An 8,326-nucleotide genomic window follows, 5' to 3' on the forward strand; every position below is an offset into this window, starting at 1 on the left:
TGAATGGTGTGGTAGCTAGGGTTTCTCAGAGATGAATGGAATAGAGCGGATTCAGAGGCGGCTGGAGTGGGGAAATGGGGTTAGGTTTTTGGGTGAGGGACTATGAGGAAAGGTGGGGGATTTATTATGGGCCGTTGATCATTTGAGATCAGCGTCGGGACCAAAGGGAAACAAGGCGGGTCGTTTACACAAGTCATGACCGGGTTCACTAAAAGGATTGTTTGGTTTGGGCTTGGGGTTATTGGGCTAGGTTTTTGTGTCGGAAATTAACTCAAACATTAGGCCAAAGTTTTTTTAAATACACGAAAATTATAAAAAATAATTTATACGAAGTGATTAACAAATAGTAAAAATATTATTTGTGTGGTAAGATGCTTGAAAATAACAACTTGACATTATAAAAATATAAGAATGTTATTTGGCACAAATAATGTAATAAAATGTAATTATGCACAACATATAGGCTATTATTGCAAAATTATGTAAATAGCTTAAAATTACAAATATAATTATATGAAAATGAGGTAAAATATATGAAACACATATGTGGATGCAAATAATAAATTTGGATGATTAAGTCATCAGAAAATAATTTAAAGGGGTAGTTAATACATATTCAAATAAGTTAAATGCAAGAAAATAAATTTTAAAGCTTTAAAAATTATGGAAAATTACAGAAAATACTTGTATGACTCTTGTAATTGGTGATGATGCAGGAATGATATTTTAAAAGTATATATGACCTTCATAAAAATATGAGGGAAAAATTGGATATCAACACTCCTCTCCCGTCGAGAACTCTCAATCTCTAGAATAACCATCTACAAAACAAAGAAAAGGTGTTAGAACTTACAAAGAAACTAAGGCATAAGGAAAGGAAAAGACGACAGTCATACTTACCCTGAGAGCGAGACCAGCAATGTTTTTTGATAGAGTACTGTCATTTATCGTCTCGAGGGTCGTACCCTCAATCTCCGAGGGTAGGGACTACTCCCTTTGGTATTTACAAGTAGATTATGATCCATTGAGATCATAATAGTCCTGGAGCCCCCTTCCAACCTCACCTCGAGAAGTAAGTCCCTCATCAATCATTCTCAACTCGTCCAGATCCATATCAGAATCAGACCTAGCATCTTATTCAGCAACGGTCTTCAATCTATCAACAGTAGACGAGGGAACATCCACTGCAACCCTAGAAGATAAAGCCTCCTCTTATCTCGGAAGTATGAGGCCGTCGTCAGGCATCCCGCCTTCGACCGTCTCCCTGGTGGGATGCACCGATGCATCCACATTCTTCTCCTCCAAATGCAGGGCCTCGGAGTCCACCCTAGTGTTCTTCTCAACATGCACTGTGCCTATCTCTCGAATAACAAAGTCACCTTCTTCTAAGTCGACGGCTATTGGCCTTTCTCCTCCCGTATTTACAGCTCTCCTCTTATGGGGCATTAGACCATCATCCTTAGGAGAGATATCGTAGTTCTCATCAATCAGTGAAAAGAGTACAGGAGCGGAAGCAGTGGATGGAACGGAGGCAGGTTCTTGGGATGCAGTAGCCGAGGGAGGGGTCGGTACAGAAGGGTCAGTAGCCGCAATAGGGATGAAAGTCGAAGGTGCAATAGCCTTCCTCTGAAATGATGGCACCGGTGTCCAGCTCCTTCGAGATGACCCCCTGCCTGGGAAAAAGAAAAACATTGAAGTTACTAAAATTAATTGGCATACAACGGAAAATGAAACGACCACGGTCAAATAGAAGAAGTTACTTGTCGAAGAAAGAGCTGGTTTGAACTTCTTGATGAAGAACGACCAGTCGCAGATTCCTACGACGTGGCGGAGGATATGCTCGACCCAGTCAGAAATGCGTATGACTAGAAGGGGAGGTTGATTGCTGGCTGCAAGAAAAGGAAAATCCTTCAACCAATTCCAAAGCAAGTAAAAGAATGCAAATGAAAATCGAACAATTATGCGTGTAATTATAAGCCTCGGGAATGCCACCGGCGTTAGCCACTACATCCTCGGTCCTGACGTAGAAGAAATTGAGCCAGACTCGCGACTGGCCTTATCGCCCGTCTTTACCACCAAGCACAAGCCTCTGCGTTAGCGAGGATTCAACATTGTTCCCCTAAACAAGCTAGGGGCGAAGAGATGTACCAAGTGTTGCAATGGCAGTTCGACTCAAGCCAGCTCGGCAAATTTGGTCAGCATTCTAATAATCTTGTAGACGTATGGTGCAAGCTAAGCAGGACAAATGCCTTAGTGACAGTAGAATTCCTCCACCAATAGAAGGAGGGGGAATTAATAGACGATAAGAAAGGGATAGACGTATAGAGTACAGTATCCAGGGCGATGAACCTATACCACATCCCCAGCAGCCAAGATCCGTTCGACGTGATTTGGAAGGCCGAACTTGGCCTTAAGTTCTGCCTATTCTTTAGACGTTATCGTCGATAAGAAAATCCCGGGTGCAGCATTCGGTGAGCGAGTGAGGTCAGACCTAACATCGGGATTGCAGGAGATCATTTCCTCTACTGACGGGAATGCTGCATCATCAACAATGGCAGAAACACCCCTCCCATGGGAAGGAAACACAATTGCCAAGGGAGCAACGTGGCCCCTTCGACAACGTTTGAGGGTAAGTTGGACATGATGCAAAGTGATAAAGACGAATAACAAACGAGAAAGAATGGGGATGATGTAGGGAAACAAAACGAGGAAAGAAAGTTCAAAGAAGAAAAATGGAGAGATGAAGGTTGGTGCTCTGAAAAGTTAGAGGACACAAACATCAAATTCAAGTTCAAGAACCTCTATTTATAGAGATCATGGCGCTAAACCCGAAAACTACTTGTCATAATTGGCACCGAAATCTGAACGACAGATCCAATCAAGGGTCATGCACGAATCGAAGCAACGTATCGGGAATATGCGTCATAATGACGCATGACGTCACTCTAACCCTTAGACGGGATAACTCCAACAAATCGCCCGGAAAACCTGAGGTATTTGAAATATGTGCCCACCGAGGGCCACGTTGCCTGTTCGACACCACATTTACGACTCTTGCAGCTTACTCGATAAGTTCGAACAAAAATGACACTATCCGCTCATTAAGCTCACCTGAGAGGACGACCTCAATAAGCGAAAGGACTAACTGTATGGGTCAAAAATTATTTCTGATATGACCAAACCATGTTAACATTAAGGAGGCACTCATATACTGCCACATGTCGTAAGTACGACTTCAATAAAGACCTACCCAAGGTCGAAGTGGTCCCTGAAGAGATGAAGGGTGCGGTCGAAAAGTCAGCAAAGAACAAGGTCGAGAAGTCGTCGTAGATTAAGGTCGAGGTCGAGCATCCTGGACAGAGTTATAACGGCTAGTTTTAGGATGTGACATAAATGAGAATATTCTGGTGGATATTCGTTGTACCTGTACTACTAGGATTTTTTTGGAATATGTACCCTATAAAATAAAAAGAGACACAATGATGGGGAGGGGGGGGGGAAGGGGGGAGATATTCACTTGTACGAAAAATACATTGACTTTATGGAGAGAATCTGGTCATATTACAAGCATATGAAAACAACCTTTTCACTAAGATTCTTGTCTAACTTTTCTACGTGATCCGAGAACAACCTGAATGTTCAAAGGCTCATCCATCATTCATCATTGTGAAAAAGGATATCCACAAAATAAGCTTGACGTCATGAATGTTAAGCCTATGCTTGAATAGGTAGATGATATTAATATTAGTGATGCCTGCCAATTCTTCCATAGTGTTGTTACACTTACATTTTCAATTATGTGGCATATATGGAAAGAAAGCAATAGAAACTTGATTGAAAATAAAAGTTGTATTGGGTGATACCCTTTTTGCTTGAGCCCGACCGGGTTGGGTCCGGTCCGGGGCAAGTCGGGGCCATCGAACCCGACCTGGATGCAAGGTAGAACGACGGCCACGTCTACAACCGAGGTCGAGTCATTTCGAGACCGTTGCAGAGCTCGATATGAGTCACCACCGGATGGAGAAACACACAAGGTCGGAAGCCGGACTCGTAACGGATAACCGAGCATCGCCGGATATCTCGCCCAAACGTGATTTTCTCAACCACTTCAGGCCATTAAGGCGTAATTATAGGGATCCACGATGTAATTAATTTACCTACCTTATTTTTACCCTTAATCAGAATGTATAAATGGGGGAAAAAAGCCATTACACAACAGGACCATCTCTCTAAATTCTTGTACGCTATCAAGCACAATTGTTCTAAGCAATATTATATTCTGCGATTATTTACTTTAACAGCAATTGTTGAGTTTTTATCTTTATTTTCCTCAACCTAAACCTTTTGTATCTTTTAGTTCACGGATCCTTAAAACCCCATATAAATTCAATTGTTATCCGGATTCCAGGGTAAACAAAAGTCTACCTGTAGATTCATATGCCAACATATTAGAGATTATGCTAAGGAAATTGTTGAAGTATTCCCAGAAACCTCTATATCTAAACAAGCCAAACTAATCGCTTGGTCTCCTCCTTGTGTAGGAAAGATTAAACTGAATACTGATGGCAGTGTGAAGATCCAGACTGGAAATGTCACTTTTGGTGATATTTTTAGAGATGATCAAGGAAAGTGGATACTGAGATATTCAGGTAAGCTACCACCTATCTTCAACCTAGCCATCGAACTATGGAGCATCAAACAAGGGCTACAAATAGCAAAGGACATGGGGTATAAATTAAGAGATAGAAGTGGAAATAGATGGTCTGCTTGCTGTCAAGCTTATCAAAGAAATTGTGATAATATTTTTCTGTTCATTAACCAAACATGAGTTACCAATTATTTCTTGCTTTTTCCAATTCGATGAGAGAATTGAATGATTAAATTTTGAAAATCACTGACGAATCAGCAAAACTGTGACACGAGGCACTTCTTGGCATGTGAATAGCCGCCGAAGCAAGCTTTAACTGACAATTAGTTTTATTCAAAATTGAGTTCAAGGTATGGTGAGAGCATTTTTATATTTCTTAGGAAGAAGAAAACAATAATGAAAATGCAGAGGTTTGAATGTGGGTGACGAGTGCACATAAGTCATCCTTGAATTAGTTGAGGTCAACATGAAGCATAAAAAAATTCGACAACTGAATTGTTGATCAAGAAACATTGCATCTCCTTGTCATTAAAACACTATAAATTTTGGTTCCCATCTATAAAAGAAAACAAGAATTCAAGAATCAAAACCCACCACATAAATTTCCTTTAAACATATAGAAAAGTAAAATCCAGACAACTTAATTAGTGAGATGGCAGAAGTGAAGTTGCTTGGTGTTTCACTCAGCCCTTTTAGTCGCAGAGTTGAATGGGCTCTGAAGATTAAAGGAGTGGAATATGAATTTATAGAAGAAGACCTACAAAACAAAAGCCCTCTGCTTCTTTAATCCAATCCTGTTCACCAAAAAATCCCAGTGCTAATCCACAATGGAAAACCCATTTCTGAGTCTATGGTCATTGTTGAATACATTGATGAGACATTTGAAGGCCCTTCTATTTTGCCTAAAGATCCTTATGAACGAGCGATGGCACGTTTCTGGGCTAATTTCCTTGATGTTAAGGTAACGTTGAATTCGGTTTTGCTCAAATTAACTTGTCCTTTTTCTTTTAAGTATTCCATTTTTAATTATTTATTAATTTGAACCTCGCTATGTCAATTTATTTAATTTTTCTTGCTCTTGCCTTGTTTCAATTGAAATCCATGGTCATGTTGTTAGGGGTGGCAAAGGGGCAGTTTGAATCAAATTTGGGCTAGTCAAAACATGTCAAATTAATAGATAACTTGGACAAGTAAATTGATTATATAATTTCCAATCTCAGTTTTTGTTTCTGTATGCTTAGCTTTGGGTTGGATTTTGACTTGTCTTGATACATTGTTTAACCCATATTGATACGATATTTTGATGGGTCATTTCGAATCCAACCAGTTTGACTAACTGATAAATGAGTCACAGTCCAACCAGTTTAAGGTTGGACGATTTGAGCGAATTAAATGGATTGATTGTGACACTGCTGTCCGCAAGTCATGCAATATATACCTATCTGCAGAATCTTTTGATACAAGTAAAAATGTTTGGAACTAAAGATTTAAGTTTTTTGCAGTGCTTGACTACAATTGGGAAAGCTTATTTGGGCAAAGGAGAGGAGTCAGACAAAGCTAAAGAGGAATGTGGTGAGTTGCTGAAGATTCTTGATAATGAGCTCAAGGACAAAAAATTCTTTGTGGGAGACAACTTTGGGTATGCTGATATAGCTGCTAATTTGATGGCATTTTGGCTGGAAATTGTTGAAGAAGCCTCTGGAGTAGTTCTAGTGACAAGTGAAAAATACCCCAATTTTTGTGCTTGGAAAAATGAGTATATTAACTGCAGCCAAGTTAAAGAATATTTCCCTTCAAGGGATGCGTTACTTGCCCATTTTCAATCTCGCTTTCAAGCTGCAGCAGCCGCATCAGCTCCCTAATGAAACCACTTCTTTATTTGTGAATTATCATGATTCGGTTGTGGCAATAAAACTACCTATTAAAGAAAACTAGCATAGCCAGCTTTTCACGGAGTAGGTAGTATCTTGTGTATTTGTTTTGCTACTTTGTCAGTGATTGTATTGTATGTGATTGTAATTTCTTCCAGCTACTACATGATAAGAGTCATGTTTTTATCTTGTTCTTTCCAAACTAATGGAGTTTGAAACAAAAGATTTGTAGGGGTTGTTCGCAACAAATTTTCGTATTATGTAAAATAAATTGTAAAAAAAAATATATGAAGAAAAGAAATTTTACTGATAAATATTTGGGTGTACAATTCTATTTATCCCTTGATTTCCTCTTTGAAATTTTCCGTGATTCGAGGGCTTGAGAAGCGTCTTTCTCGAATATAGGACGATGCAGAGCTCCTTGTGATGTATTTAATTGCCAAGAATGTCGAGCAGCACTTCGTTGTTTCGGGTTGATCTCCGGAAAAAACTCCGTTGACCACTCCTTTGTTGAAGAACTATGCACTTGATGATTGATCTTTCTGTTTGTGGATGCCTTCACCAATTGCGGAAGCTCTTCTCCAACTCTGAATGTCCTTAGAGAGTTATGTAATCCATCCATTTTTAATGGTAGAGGATGGACAGTCCAACTACGTATGAACTCTCTTGTTTGATTCTGATTGGCTCATGTGAGTTCTCAAACTTATCACATAAGCTATGTGATAAGCTTGCTTGTGATTGGCCAAGACATGTCATTTTAGATAATTGGCAACTCTTGATTGGTCACTATTTTAGACTGGGATTGTCACATCATTTCATACGTGGCATCATCTTGTTGGCTTTGAGTATGACTGGATATGCCATGTCACCTGACACATGGCATGAGTCTGGCTTTAAGATGAAGTGGACCTTGAGATTGAAAATAATAAAATGGACTAATTTCATTTGTAAAGTCCAAATTAATTATTTACCCAAATAAAATTAAGACTCAATCCAAATTTTTTATGGATTAAACTTAATAAATTTTTATATGTCTACAGATGCCCCTACTTCAAGTCTTGTCGAAGTGTAAACTTGATGAACCTTAGCGACGAGGCTTGAAGTGCAGGTTAAGACAACATCTTTTTTAGTCTCCTAACAAAAACACTTGCTCATGCACTTTGGTTGAGCATTAGGTGGAACCACATAATCATAGTGACAAGCAGATCCTAGTCAAATAACGGGTATCCCACGCTTGCGTTGCATCTTTAATTTGGAGACAAAGTTTGGTAGCTTTTCCTTGTTAGGCTTGAACTTAGTCAACATGAATCAACTTCACAACATGTAAAGATATGCCATGTAGGACAATATAAGGCCGCCACCAAATTTGATAATAAGCTTAGCACACTTGAGTTATGACTCCAATCAAATTTTCTTCCTCTAGTTTGACGTGTACCACTAGCCCTAACAAAATTGATTCACCCAGCATGGTATTTTGTTGAATTCAAATACGCTCGGAATCCTTTTCTTTAAAAAATAAGAGATTTTGTAATCAACTAGGAATTCTCTTTTTATTTAACGGGGAAGTCCTGTACACCAAGTAAGACACCACCGTCTCATGAGCTCTATAAAAAGGACAAGAGCTGGACCTCAGACACATAAGAGCACAAACTTGCAACTCGAGAAGTTCGGCTAACCATTGCAGAAGATACACAAAGCTCTTCCCATTTGTAATTCATTTCTCTCGCATCTCTGTTTTTTTTAAAAATATATTTCTTCTCACGGTTTCTTTTTTTTTCTTTTTCAGGAATTGACATCACCTAGAAAG

General features: G+C 39.3%; 1 pseudogene; it reads left to right on the forward strand.

Moving 5' to 3' along the window:
* Window positions 1-5,191: 5,191 nt before the first annotated feature.
* LOC109208177 lies at window positions 5,192-6,833 on the forward strand (annotated as a pseudogene).
* Window positions 6,834-8,326: the final 1,493 nt, after the last annotated feature.

The sequence above is a fragment of the Nicotiana attenuata genome, unplaced genomic scaffold, assembly GCF_001879085.1.
Source record: "Nicotiana attenuata strain UT unplaced genomic scaffold, NIATTr2, whole genome shotgun sequence".
NCBI lineage: Eukaryota > Viridiplantae > Streptophyta > Magnoliopsida > Solanales > Solanaceae > Nicotiana > Nicotiana attenuata.